Source organism: Mastigoproctus giganteus, chromosome 10, assembly GCF_048544385.1.
Source record: "Mastigoproctus giganteus isolate SK-2022 chromosome 10, ASM4854438v1, whole genome shotgun sequence".
NCBI classification, from domain to species: domain Eukaryota; kingdom Metazoa; phylum Arthropoda; class Arachnida; order Uropygi; family Thelyphonidae; genus Mastigoproctus; species Mastigoproctus giganteus.
This window is the reverse complement of record NC_143584.1, coordinates 109,749,412-109,763,460: the sequence shown is the minus strand read 5'-3', so window position 1 is coordinate 109,763,460 and position 14,049 is coordinate 109,749,412.

Genomic DNA, 14,049 nt, shown 5'->3' with positions numbered 1-14,049 from the left:
TAAAAGGAAGTACAATTTCCCATGCCATTATGGAAGAAGCTCTCTCTCTCTCTCTCTCTCTCTCTCTCTCTCTCACAGTTACAAAAAGTATTTCTGGATATTGTCATGTAGGCAAAAACCAATGTCTCAGAAAACATTTTTCATAAAAAAACAGATTGGTTACATTCTGGATCAGACTATGGAATTTCCCCACCAGCAAGGATGTACTACTTTGGGATATAAACAACAAGTGAATTTTACAGTACTGCTGCATGATTACAAAGGTGCAAAATGTTGTCAGCAGTAGCAAACTATAAAAATACACAAACTGTTTCATCAATTCATGTACACCTTGCATTATGCCTTTAGCAATTTTTGCCATTTTAAAGGTGATTTCATCCTTGAAAAGAATGTTATGTACTGTTGTTTACAAAAATTTATAACTGAATATATCACAAATGACAAATATAGTAGCTGGTTCCCCATCTCAGAGAAAAATATTTAGTTTCAAGCAGTGTCTCATGTGCAATTAGTATTTTATTAATGTTTTTATTGCATTTCTAATTGAGGAGAGATACGGAAGAAACTGAACATTTACAGTAATTACTCTTGGATAACTACTATTGTTAATAAAAACTTAATCATACAACTGAGGGAATATAATGCAGAAGAGACTACAAGAGCTCATGGATCATGCTTTGGAAACCATTGCAGTAAATTTCTTTCTGTGAGTAGACTTTGCTTCTACCGATATCTGTTGTGAAATTGATGTTTTGCCATAGACGGCAATTATTTATTTTATTTTATTTTTTATATATATTCCTCTTGGGGAACACAATTGCACTTACATTATATCCAAAACCATGGTATAACTGGTATATTGCAGTATACTGAGGTTGTACTGTTTTGAAAAGAAGCTTTGACTGAAAAATAAACCTGAGGTGAAGAAGTTTTGATACTGTTAAACCTGAGTTTTCTTCCTATGATGTTTCTTCAAATTCAAATTTTATTAAACTTCAGCCCTAAAAAAAAAATATATATATATATATATTTCACAGTTTCAACTTCTAAAATGGAAGTGAAAGGTCATAATGTTGTCCTTTCTGCAGACCAAATCTGATGAAAACTAAATCAGTTGGGGAAAAAAAAAAAAAAAAGGAAAGAAAACATACCTTAACTATCACCATATTTTCTATCCACCTCTCCTCCATATAAAAGAACTTTAAAACAGATATTGAAACAAAACACCTGCAAAAATATACAATACTGACTAGATAGTGAATGCACAGTTGTTCACTAATTTAAGGATATGTGGAAATGCACAACGTAAAAGTAATATATTTTCTTAAAATTCTTCATTTTTGTTTGTGTTGATAACAGGAATAACAGGAATACATCTGTGATTTCTTTTGAAACTCATTTTAAATTATTTCCACACTATGATTTTGTGAAACTTTTTGAAATGACTGCCACACTTACTAATATCCTTGGAGTAAATATCAAGCACGAGCGAACAATTCTCGGCTACGGAGGCCGTTTCCTATCTTAATAGAATTCAACTACTCCATTATCATATACACGAAGATCATCTTCATTAGATATTCCTACTATTGATTTATCTTCCCAAATTATTACAGCAGATGTTATAGAATTATCATGTGTGAATGAGTGAATCAGCTTTACTTCACTTTAAAAGTTTTATTAAATTATTAAAGCATATTTTGCTGTAAATATCTTTGTAGCAAAAGACTATTTTTGCAACACTTTTTTTAATTTCAGTTATTAAAGTCATCTCATGCTTTAGAAACATAACTCAGAGTAAATTGTACTTTTTCCATTATTCTGGTGGGGTTCTTTTTCAAAGTTCCCTTTACTTGCTGCATGCATCTAACTAATAGTTTGAAAGATTCGTTTATGCATGGTTACTGCACTTGCATCATTTCTACTACCCAGGTAGTATGAATGCAGTTACTTATTCAAAGCAGTGCAATACCTCGGCAACTCATTGTGAAGGTTGATTCACAATATGAGATATAAGTAAACAATGCATTCATACTACCTAGGTCGTAGAAATTATGCAAGTGCAATAACCATTCATAAACGAATCTTTCATACTCTTAGGCATTTAGCCAAGAAATATCATCTAATAGAAATATTAGATAGAAATATCATCTGCCCAGACACAATAGGAGGGAGTGTATGATGAGAGCCTTGTCGATCAATTTGGCCCTGGAAAGATTGTGCAAGGCTCAAAGGGTAGAATTTTTTTCTGCCTAGTTTGTACTTCTTAACAGGAGAGACTGCTTCTACAGGGATGGGATACACTTAAATAGAAATGGTGCAAGAATATTTGCTGATGCTATCGAGGCAGTGTTAGGTGGGTCGGAAAACTGCTAGCTTGGGGGGATACAAAGACTAATAGATTAACAGTAGCCACTGGCAGAGGTGAAAGTGATTCTTGCACTGCTTCTATTGGAATGAGCAGCAGCCTGGAAAACAAGATGGAGGATATTTCAGAGACTGTTGGGAGTCATTGCGGTACAAGTAAACACATGGGTTGTGTTAAGGTAGCTAAGAATGGGAACAGGTGCATGTAGACTTGCATGTACACCAATGCAAGGAGTTTGGTAAATAAATTTGATGAATTTGAGGTATTGCTCAAAACATCAAAGGCAGATATTGTTGGGATATCAGAGACTTGGTGTCACACAGATATAAGGAATGCAGAACTGGAGAGTACAATGTGTACTCTCCAGTTCACATTTCGGGGAGTACAATGTGTACAGACAGGATAGGAAGGGAGGAAGGTTATGCTATTAGTTAAGAAACACACAAAATCCAAGGAAGTGAAGCCAGTCGACATCCCTGGATAGTGCAGTGTCGAGTCAGTTTGGTGTGACATAATCACTGGGAGATCAAAATTGAGAGTAGGAGTGTGCTACAGGCCTAATGACTCTGATGAGTATAATAAGAAACTGTACAGGGAAATAGAGTGGGCCAGTAAATCAGAGAGTCTTATAATGGGGGATTTTAATTTCCCAGATATTGACTGGAATTTGTGGGTTGGTCACTCACACACTAGCAAGGCTTTTGTGGATTTATAGGATGATTGTTTTCTACATCAGCATGTTCGGGAGGCATCTAGAGGGAGTAATATTCATGATCTGATTATCAGTAGTGATTCTTCATGCATTAAGAATCTGCAGATAAAGGAACCACTAGGTGGCAGTAATCACAGAGTGCTGAAGTGGGATTTACTCAAAGAGGTAACTACCATCGGGGGTAAAGGGAAGGGTTTTTACTTTCATAAAGGTGACTATGATAGTCTGAGACAGTATTTAAATTCTATACAGTGGGACCAACTGATGCTGTTACCAACAGCAAATTCAAAATGGGAAGCATTCAAAGAACTTATCTTGGAAGCTACTAGGCTTTACATACCAACTACAAAATATTGTTCAAGGTTGGTTTAGGCATAAATGGAGGTCAGATGAACTAATGAGACATATGGCAGAGAAGAAAAATGCATGGGATACATATACATTAATGGGTGACATGGAAGCCCATGATAGATATAAGCTGGTCTGTAACCAAGTCACAAAGGAGATTAGGCAGGCAAAGACAGATTATGAGAAATCCTTGGCAAAGGATACAAAAAAAACAGAAAAGAGTTTTTTTTTTTTTTTTTTTAGGAGCATTAGCAACTAAGGCTATACTGAGAAAAGAGTTCTTTACCTATGTAAACTATAGAAGGAAAGGGATGAATCAGATTGGTCCAGTGGATATTGATGGTTCAACAGTTGAGGATCCTGCTCAGGTGGCTAACAAACTAAACGAGTATTTTGCATCTACATTCACACATGAGGAGTTATTCGGGAAGGGGAATGCCAGAGGTGAAGTAAACTCTGGCAGTGAGCTAGATGATTTTGTAATAACTGAGAGGAAAGTGGAGGAGAAATTGTTGAGGATAAACATAAAAAAGGCACCTGGGGTGGATGGGATCTATCCAGTTATATTAAAGGAGGCAGCAAAGGAAGTAAGCAAACCCTTAGCCATAATTATGAGGGCTTCTTTGGACTCAGGGGAGGTACCCATAGATGTGCAAAAAGACCCCAATTCACAAAGGAGGATCAAAGGCTGACACAAGTAATTATAGACCTGTGAGTTTAACTTCTGTTCCAGGAAAATTAATGGAGGCACTGCAGGATCATCTAGACAAGACTTCAGTTATAGCTCGGACACAGCATGGGTTTGTAAAGAGAAAGTCTTGCCTGACCAATTTGATTGGATACTATGATGCAGTCGCAAAAGAACTGGATGCAGGGAATAACTTTGATATTACATATTTATATATTATTATATATTATTATATATTATATTATATATATATATATTATATATTATATATATATTATATATTATATATATTATATTATATATTATATATATATTATATATTAAAAAAAAAAAAAAAGGATAGGTGGAACAGGACCAGGGTATGTCTGCCAGGGGCAAAGGTTGATGACATTGTAGAGCGAATATCATCTTTTAAGGGCACAAAAGGTGATATAGTTGTACACGTTGGCACTAATGATATTAAGAGTAGGAGACCGGCAGAATTACTTAACAAGTACAGGTCACTGTTGAACAAAAGCCGAGAATTAGAGTTGAATTTGAAAGTGTCTGCAATCCTGCCCAGACACGATAGGAGGGAGTATATGATGAGAGCCTTGTCGATCAATTCGGCCCTGGAAAGATTATGCAAGGCTCAAGGGGTAGAATTTTTTTCAGCCTGGACTGTACTTGTTAACAGGAGAGATTGCTTCTACAGGGATGGGATACACTTAAATAGAAAGGGTGCAAGAATATTTGCTGATGCTATTGAGGCAGTGTTAGGTGGATCGGAAAACTGCTAGCTTGGGGGGGAGACAAAGACCAATAGATTGACAGTAGCCACTGGCAGAGGTGAAAGAGATTCTTGCACTGCTTCTATTAGAATGAGCAGAAGCCTGAAAAACAAGATGCATGATATTTCAGAGACTGCTGGGAGCCATGGCGGTACAAGTAAACACATGGGTTGTGTTAGGGTAGCTAAGAATAGAAACAGGTGCAGGTATACTTGCGTGTACACCAATGCTAGGAGTTTAGTAAATAAATTTGATGAATTTCAGTTATTGCTCAAAACATCAAAGGCGGATATCAGAGACGTGGTGTCACACAGATATAAGGGATGCAGAACTGCAATTTGGGGAGTACAACATCTACAGAAAGGATAGACAGGATAGGAAGGGGGGAGGGGTTATGCTATTAGTTAAGAAACACATAAAAACCAAGGAAGTGAAGCCAGTCGACATCGCTGGACAGTGCAGTGTTAAGTCAGTTTGGTGTGACATAAGCATTGGGAGATCAAAATTGAGAGTAGGAGTGTGCTATAGGCCTAATGACTCTGATGAGTATAATAAGAAACTGTACAGGGAAATAGAGTGGGCGAGTAAATCAGAGAGTCTTATAATGGGAGATTTTAATTTCCGAGATATTGACTGGAATTTGGGGGCTGGTCACTCACACACTAGCAGGGCTTTTGTGGATTTATTGGATGATTGTTTTCTACATCAGCATGTTCGGGAGGCAACTAGAGGGAGTAATACTCTTGATTTGATTATCAGCAGTGATTCTTCATGCATTAAGAATCTGCAGATAAATGAACCACTAGGTGGCAGTGATCACAGTGTGCTGAAGTGGGATTTACTCAAAGAGGTAACTACCATTAGGGGTAAAGGGAAGGGTTATTGCTTCCGTAAAGGCGACTATGATGGACTGAGACAGTATTTAAATTCTATACAGTGGGACCAACTGATGATGTTACCAACAGCATATTCAAAATGGGAAGCATTCAAAGAATTAATCTTGGAAGCTACTAGGCTTTACATACCAACTAAGAAATATTGTTCAAGGTTTAGGCCAAAATGGATGTCAGATGAACTAATGAGGCATATGGCAGAGAAGAAAAATGCATGGGATACTTACAAATTAACACATGACACAGAAGCCTATGATAGATACAAGTTGATATGCAACCAAGTTACAAAGGAGGTTAGGCAGGCGAAGGCAGATTACGAGAAATCCTTGGCAAGGGATGCAAAGAAAAACAGCAAAGAGTTCTTTACTTATGTAAACTCTAGAAGGAAGGGGATGAATAAGATTGGTCCACTTGATATTGATGGGTCAACTGTTGATGACCCTGCTCAGGTAGCTAACAAACTAAATGAATATTTTGCATCGACATTCACACATGAGGAGTTATTCAGCGAGGGGAATGCCAGAGGTGTATTCAACTCTAGCAGTAAGCTACAGAATCTTGAAATAACTGGGAGTAAAGTGGAGGAGAAACTGTTGAAGATAAACACAAGAAAGGCACCCGGGGTGGATGGGATCTATCCAGTTATATTAAAGGAGGCAGCAAAGGAAGTAAGCAAACCCTTAGCCATAATTATGAGAGCTTCCTTGGACTCAGGAGAGGTACCCATAGACTGGAAATGTGCAAATGTGACCCCAATTCACAAAGGAGGATCAAAGGCTGACACAAGTAATTATAGACCTGTGAGCTTAACTTCTGCTCCAGGAAAATTAATGGAGGCACTGGTTAGAGAAGCACTGCAGAATCATTTAGACAAGACTTCAGTTATAGCTCGGACACAGCATGGTTTTGTTAAGGGGAAGTCTTCCCTGACTAATTTGATTGGATATTATGATGCAGTCACAAAAGAACTGGATGCAGGGAATAGCTTTGATATTATATACTTGGATCTTAGAAAGGCTTTTGATACTGTTGCACATGGAAGACTGCTACACAAATTGGAGCAGTGTGACATTGGAGGCAAATTGCTGCTATGGATAAAGGGGTGGTTGAGGGGGAGAAGACAGAGAGTGGTAATCAATGGACACTGCTCATCGTGGACTAATGTTATTAGTGGAGTCCCTCAGGGCTCAGTGTTGGGTCCATTATTGTTTTCTGTATTTATAAATGATATTGATGATGGTATATCAAGCTTAGTGTCCAAGTTTGCAGACGATACAAAGGTTGGCAGGGTTGTCGAGGACATCACTGACACTATGCTGCTGCAACAGGATCTGGAAAGGTTGAGCAGATGGGCTGAGAGGTGGCAAATGAAGTTTAACATTGACAAATGTAAAGTACTACACATGGGAAACAGCAACCCCAGAGCAACGTATCAACTCTGTGGTACTACACTGACAGGGGTAGAGAATGAAAAGGACCTGGGGATAATTGTGCAGGCAGATATGAAGTTCTCTGAGTGCAGACGGGCTGCAAGAGTAGCTCATGGAGTATTGTCAATGATATACAGGAATTTTTCCAGCAGGGATAAGGAGGTGATTATTCCCTTGTGTAAGGCAATGGTCAGGCCACACCTAGAGTACTGTATACAGGTCTGGAGGCCTCATTTCAAGAAGGATGTAGAGCTGCTGGAACGAGTACAGAGAAGGGCAACAAGATTAGTGAATGGAACAAAGGGGTGCTCTTACGAAGAAAGGCTTAAGTTTTGCAAATTACAGTGTCTGGAGACTAGGCACCAGCGAGGTGATCTGATAGAGGTGTATAAAGCCTTGAATGGTTTGAGCATGCTCAATGCTGATGGGATTCTTCCTCTAGCTCAGAATAATCACCTGAGAGGGCATAAATTCAAATTGAGGAAAGACAGATGTAGGATAGACGTGCTAAAGTTTGCCTTTAGCCAGCGGGTGGTTGGTTGGTGGAACAGACTTCCATCCCTTGTAGTGGAGGTTGATAGCCTAAATAAGTTTAAGGCTCAGCTGGACAGGTATTTTGAACGAACAGAGGGGTGAAGTGGAAGTGGGTTTTTTTTTTTTTTTTTTTGGCTGATGCTGCATAAGCTTGCTTTCTTGCATCAAATGCCTCTACTAATGCTAATTTGGATCTTAGAAAGGCTTTTGATACTGTTGCGCATGGAAGACTGCTGCACAAATTGGAGCAGTGTGGCATTGGAGCCAAATTGCTGCTATGGATAAAGGGATGGTTGAGGGGGTGAAGACAGAGTGGTAATCAATGAACACTGCTCATCGTGGACTAATGTTATTAGTGGAGTCCTCAGGGCTCAGTGTTGGGTCCATTGTTGTTTTCTGTATTTATAAATGATATTGATGATGGTATATCAAGCTTAATGTCCAGATGATACAAAGGTTGGCCGGGTTGTTAAGAACACTACTGACGCTATGCTGCTGCAACAGGATCTGGAAAGGTTGAGCAGATGGACTGAGAGGTGGCAAATGAATTTTAACATTGACAAATGCAAAGTACTACATATGGGAAACAGCAACCCCAGAGCAACGTATCAACTCTGTGGTACTACACTGACAGTGGTGGAGAATGAAAAGGACCTGGGGGAATTGTGCAGGCAGATATGAAGTTCTCTGAGCAGTGCAGACGGGCTGCAAGAGTAGCTCATGGAGTATTGTCAATGATATACAGGAATTTTTCCAGCAGGGATAAGGAGGTGATTATTCCCTTGTATAAGGCAATGGTCAGGCCACACCTTGAGTACTGTATACAGGTCTGGAGCCCTCATTTCAAGAAGGATATAGAGCTGCTGGAACGAGTACAGAGAAGGGTAACACGATTAGTGAATGGAACAAAGGGTAGCTCTTACAAAGAAAGGCTTAAGTCTTGCAAATTACAGTGTCTGGAGACTAGGCACCTGCGAGGTGATCTGAATGAGGTGTATAAAGCCTTGAATGGTTTGAGCATGCTCAATGCCGATGGGATTCTTCCTCTTGCTCAGAATAATCACCTGAGAGGGCATAAATTCAGATTGAGGAAAGACAGATGTAGGATAGATGTGCGGAAATTTGCCTTTAGCCAGCGGGTAGTTGGTTGGTGGAACAGACTTCCATCCCTTGTTATGTAAGTTGATAGCCTAAATAAATTTAAGGCTCAGCTGGAGAGGTATTTCGAAGGAACGTAGGGGTGAAATGGAAGTGGTTTTTTTTTTTTTTTTTTTTGGCTGATGCTGCATAAGCTTGCTTTCTTGCATCATATGCCTCTACTAATGCTAATAGTTCTTTCCATTTCTAAAATGCTTATTGTATGCTAGCAGTTGGAAACTTGAATATACAAATGACCATTAATCTGGCTGATCAATTAACAAAATGTTAAAAAAATAATAATAAATAAATTTAAACTCTAAACTCACAGAGCCAACTTTTCCTTTTCCTCATTTATCCCTTCTATTCCTGTTTCCTGAAATAGCCTTCCTTTGTGTGTATTTCCTAAAAATTATGATCTACAGATGCAGTATCCTCTGTCTTCTCAGCCTTCAGTCCTATGACTATGACTCTTTGGTACTAAATGGTACCCATCCATGGTACTAAATATTATAGGTTCTAATGCCTTTCACATTTGGGGGTTTCATATGTGAAAAAGAGAGCTTTTCAAGAAGCTCAGTGTGTTTCCTTAGATGAATCTTCCAAACCTGAACACAATATTTCAAATGCAGTCTCATCACTGACATGCATAACAGTACTATAACCTCCTCCTTTCTAGATGAATCATTGATAAAACATTGCATTGCATGCAATGTTTCAGGCCACCTATTTATACTGCATGCTAACCTTCATGATTGACTCTATTATAACATCCAGGTCTGTTTCCTTATTTATATCTTTCAGCCCAACCCCACCCAATTTACAAATTATTCTTGGGTTATTATTTCCAAAATTAAAAACCTGACACATCTGGAGCATTAAAATGTAAATGCCATATTACTAACTATCTACAAAGCTGGTCCCAATCATTCTGATGACGCTTACATTATTCCCTCCAAACCTTTTCAAATTTCAACATCGTATTCGTTTCTTGTCTGTTACTCAAGAAGATAAAAAAGAAAAGAGTAACTCCAACAGTGAACTTTAAGGAACCTGGCTTAAACCCTAGCCTGCTCAGAAGAATAACCATTTATAACAACTCTCTGCCTTCTGTCTTTCAGATCTTGCTTGTAATCCTGTCATACTGTAATTTACACAACCTCCATTGTCATGCTTTGCTAAAATCTAAATACACTATATGACCAAAAGTATTCAGACATCTCCACAAATATTGCGTACTTGTTAGAAATCCCGTGAAAATGCATGTTGGATCACACAAACCAATATAAATTTCTTGGACTTGTTTGTGCAGAAGCACAAACAAGTACCTTACAAGAGGCCAGTATGGATTGCGGAATAAAATTTACATACATTCAGTTGGTCAGTGGCAGGATGCCATATCAGTATCCTTTCTGTGCATGCAAAATGCACTGTGATGTTTGTTATTCAAAGATGAAAGACTTTAACCGATACCTTAATGGAAAAAAAAGTATCAACAGCCTCAGAAGAATGTGTTTGACAAACCATGAAGATGGTAATTTGTGGCACATGCATATTATCTGCAAAAGCATTATGGTGCAGGTACAAGACCACAGGAATGTAGTTTGTTATGTCAGCCATCGTTAGGGATATAGCCTTAGGTTCACAGTAGGGCAGCTGTGCATAAGCTCAATATCTAAGTCACCAGTGCAAAATGGCATTTGGAATGTTGTTGTTCCCAATATTCATGAACTCTAGAACAGAAGATGCTATGACATGATGAATCTTACTAAACATTCCAACTGTTTCATTCTAATAGCTATATCTGGGTTGTTATTATTATTTTTTTATTTATTATGTGTGGGCACCACATACCAGGCAATGGCATTGGAAATTGCCTAGAGAGGACTTCCTGTCCTATCATCTTGACCATGAAGCAGCTGCGATGGTATAGCTAGTTCAGACTTGGTCCATTACTAGTGCTTTAAACCATAAAGTCCATCACCTAGTTGGAGATTCTAGACAATTATGTACTACTTACACTGTGATATTAACACAGTCTAAATACCAAGTGTAATTATGTGCTACTATCACAGAAATGGGATATGCTTCATGGCACACAGCAAATGGCATACATTGTTGGTTTATAGACAATAATGTCAGAAAGCTGAGCTGGCCAGTGCTCAGATCCCAAACCTCTACCCCAGTGAATACCTGTGGGATGAATTAGAGCATCAGATTAGCTGCATCCAAGGCAGCCTTCTTCCAAACTAGCCCTGGCAACTACTTTTCAGAAGGAATAGAAGCAAATTTAACCCCAGGGGCTCACATCTGGTGAGTATGGGCTTGGCACACCCAGGGTCCTGAGCTGGATATCATCATTCTTCTCTTTCTTGGTGATTCCCTTCTACTTCTCTCTCTCACACTCAGGGTAATTCAGAATTTTTTTTTTTTTTTTTTGCCTGGTGCAGCATAAGGCTTCCTCAGGCTTCCTTGCACCATAAGGCTAATAATAATAATAATAATAATAATAAAATTCTGGCTGACACCTACTAGAAGTTGGAAGAAAGTATGGCCAGGCAGGTTGAGATTGTCATCATACAGGCCAAAAGTGACCCCCCCCAAAGTTTGTACTAAAGGACCCCTGCAACTTATTGTGTATTTATGAATACTTTTGGCATTTTTATGTGTATAAAGTCAAACTTGTTTCTTGTATCCAACTCCTGTGGCCATGTCATGATAGTGTATCAGGTGGGTCAAACAAGATTTTCTCTTAACAAAGTTGTAATCCATTTGGTATACTGTATTATACTTCTCAAGATGACCTTATAAAGCATTTTTGACCACAGGCTCCATGACAATCCTTGTCACTGAGATTAAATTGACTAGTCTATAGATATATGCCCTTCCTTGGCTCTTCACTTCGTGTACTGGAAAGAAACTGGCGCTTCTCTAGTCCAAGCAGATTACTGGAGTCAAATGACGACCTCAAGATTAAACATAAAAGTACAGCACACTCTTAGACAGCTTCTTTCAATATGAGTAGTAAGTATCACCGGTACCTCATGCTTTTGTTTCAGATTCTCTTCTGTAATATCAATATCACATATCCTACAGTGCTCAGGTCCTACAGGCTACCCTCAAAAGGGACTTTCTAAGGTAAAGATTGAAACATCTATTTTGGCTTTCCAGTGGCATCTGCTGTCACTGATTTTGATCCATGATTCTGCCATTTTTAATGGGCAAACATCCTATGTAATTTACTCTTTTCCTGTTCATATTTATGCACAGATAAAACTTCTAATGATCTGTCATACTCAGACTTCGATTAACTGTGTCTGCAGTTTTGTCACAAATCAACTTATAATTATGATATCTATCTGAGTTGCCCCATCATCTATTGTCCCACAATTTATCTGTTCTATCAAACTCACTAAATTCCTTATCATCCATTTTGTATGCCTCCTTTTGTGATACTTCATTAATAGAATGAATGTATTAATGGCAAAGATAAAAATGTCTTGAAAGTATTCCAGAGTTTAACAGTCTCTGAACTGGCTGAGTCTAAGAAGCTACTTGTTCCACTGTAACCCCTTTCTTAAAATTAAAACCCTTCCCTTATACTTTAGCTACCAAAATATAATTTTGTCATTGTCCACTTTAGGAACTATTATTGATGAGAAACTATTGCCACTCATCAATAACAGTTCCTGACATATTTGCAGTATTTACTCAGGTTGCTAGTGATGAGCAGTTCAAGGATATTCATGCCCCATACACTCTCTCTCTCTCTCTCTCTCTCTCTCTGATGCATTGATAGAGTTAACAGTTATTAAGTTTGTTCAAAAAATTCTCTCCGTAAGACAAGTTGTTGGTTCACAATTTCCAAATCAATGAGTAAGAAGTTGAAATCTCCAATAACAAGGCATGCAGGCCCAATTCACCTACTGCTAAAAGTTCCTGGCATATTTTTAATATTACTTGGATAGCTAATGATAACCAGATCAAGGTTATTCATGCACCCTGAAATGCTGATACAGTTGAATCATTAATCCAAAAAATTCACTGCACAGGTCAAGTTGCAAATCCAGCCCATGATTTCCAATTACTGAATAAGAAATTGAAATTTCTAATAGCAAAGCACACATTTACATGCTCGTTAAAGTTGTAGATATAGATGTATCATATTTATTTATTTATTATTTATTTTTTTTTTTGTTAATTGTTGGCGCACCGGCTTCTGTGGCCATATTGCACCTCCCAATGTTTTTGCATTCTCTACTCTGATCCAAGCCCGAGGCGGGATTCGAACCCGCGACCTTTCGGTTGCCAGGCAGGCACTTTACCCACCTGGCTAGCCTGGTCAGCTTCATATTCATTACTATTGCCCAGTCTATAGCACACAACACCTCTACTCTCAAATTTTCTTTATATATTAGACAACAAAAACTATACTAGCCTAAAATTGTTCAGAATCAGGGTACAATTTTACTTCAGCCAGCTTTTTATCAGAATCATAGCCCCCTTCCTTCTGTTTCTGCCTGTCTTTCCTGTGCATATTGTACAATCCAGAATGAAACTCATTACTCCCCCCACCATAGCAGGGTGACACCCAATCTCAGTTAACTCTATCATATCAGTATATGTAGACCTAACCAGGAATTTAAATTCATCAACTTTTAAAATGCCCGAAATTATTACTAGTATATAATTAAATTTGTATTTGCCTTTTATTCAGTTCCCTGACACATCTATAATTATCAAAGCCTGTTGCACCATTGTTACTGTCATGCTTTTGTTTCATGTCTTTTCATGCATACATAGCTGATGAGTGATCATCTGTGAACCTTTAAAACCGCAGTTCATTATCCAATTACATATCTTGATTTCCCCAATCTCCACTTCTCCTCTACCAGCAGTTTCCCCGAACCCTTAAAGCCCCTTCAATGACATTAGCAAGGATTCTTATATCTCCCCCTCTACATTCAAATGCATCCCATCCCTGCAAAATACATTCCTTCTTCTAAGTCATGCTGATAAAAATCTCTTCCCTGAAATTTCTAGAGTCCCTGAAGCTTACAGTCCATCAACAAAGCTCACATCATATAATCGCTCCTATTGTGCCTGTGCAAGGAATGAAGACAATTACATCTTCCTCTACTTCAACTTTTTAATTTTTTTTTTTCAGCA